Here is a 1,738-nt window from a genome sequence, read left to right as displayed (position 1 = left end):
CTGAAAGGTTTCGACAGAAACCCCCTGTAGTTCCAGAACAGGCTGCTAGGGGGACCAAACCCACACCACTTATTACTGGCAGGAAAAGCTATCCACCATTCAAAAATCAAGACCATAGCATGTCCAGGACAACAGATACAAAAAACGGAAGTTGTGCTGCAGTACCAAGGTCAGCCACCAGGAGGCCCAAAATTGACCTTGACCTTTGCCTACATGTACCCAACACCATCCATCCAAAGGTTCAAATGTTATGCTTGCTACAAATGTGCGGAAACACAAAAACACAGACACACAGACAGACACACACACACAGACAGGCACGCCAAAAACAATACCTCTATTTTTCATGGAGTTAAAAATCTGACTCCAGGTTCAAATCCCCAGAGCCAGGAGACTAGTATAGGGCTTATTCACCACAGATGGTCACGTGACTCTTCCCCCGGCAGCGAGCATTGTCCGCCATTAGGGGGTGCAGCATGGTGCCTATCGCTATGGTACGCTATGCAAACTCTTGGCGATAGTTGCGCATTTTGGGCCACAATCTACGTTTTGAACACTCTTCTTGTTAGTAACATTGTCCTTGGGGTTGTTCTGGCTCCATGTCCACGTCTCATGTTCTCAAGATCGGCTTATATCTTTTTTTGCTGATCAGAAATCGGTGTGTTTTACCCTGGCGTAGGGGCCTGTAGATCGCCCCCTGTAGATGTCAATGTGGATAGCCATGGACACGTTAAATCTGTTGAAGCTACCTGTCCCTTTACTCTGTGGTAAATGTCCATGTAGAACAGGGCACTGGCAACTTGTAACACTCACCTTGTCCAGCCACAGTCGCGGCAGTGCGGACTGAGGATGGCGGCCGGCGGCCGATGGCCCCGCATTTGTTTGTTATTATCCAGACACAGTCCGGGGCTGTTCCAAAATAGCGACCTTTTGCGTATCCCGACTACAACGTACTTGTCACCACGCAACTGCATGTCCCACAACACTCTCTACACATCCTGATACAATGCTTCCAGACTCTTAGAGGGTTTGAACCGATGTTGTGTGTAAAAACTTCGGCCCAGTACCAAATACGAAGCTAAGTCGCGTACGTCAATGGACTCCGCTGGCGGTAGACGCCGTCTCGATCAGACTGATCAAAACTCAACAAAAACGGGTCAATCCCAACAGATTTTATTTTGTTCCAGTAACGAGAGGTATGAGTGGTGGTAAAGTCTTCGTGTAATAGGACAAAGGACAGTTTACCTAACGTTTGTCGGCCATTTCAATGCTTGGAAACTCGCTGTAGGCGCTGTAGCCCCAAAATGGCGTCGCACGGGACATGAGGGGTCGTGACGTCATGATGACGTGTGGTGAATAAGCTCTATACTACTTGCCTCTTCTGTTTCAGTGGTTCCCACACTGGCCCTGTCAGTAATGGCAAAATTTGCAGCACAGGGATAGCAAAGACATATGTCATGTAGGACAAGTGTGAGTCCACTCTCTAACATCATAAAATAAATAAGGCATTGCAAATCCCTTCATATTTTGCATTTGGATGGAGAATTCTGCATATGGGATGCAGAATTCTGCATTTAGATTGCAGAATTCTGCATTTGGGTTGCAGAATTCTGCACCTGAATGCAGAATTCTGCGCAGAATTCTGCAACCGAATGCAGAATTCTGCACCTGAATGCAGAATTCTGCGCAGAATTCTGCATCCGAATGCAGAATTCTGCAGAACTGACCTAGTCCCAGG

Source organism: Branchiostoma belcheri, unplaced genomic scaffold (genome assembly GCF_001625305.1).
Source record: "Branchiostoma belcheri isolate BF01 breed outbred unplaced genomic scaffold, Haploidv18h27 scaffold299, whole genome shotgun sequence".
Classification (NCBI taxonomy): Eukaryota; Metazoa; Chordata; class Leptocardii; order Amphioxiformes; family Branchiostomatidae; genus Branchiostoma; species Branchiostoma belcheri.
Note: the sequence above shows the minus strand (reverse complement) of the source record.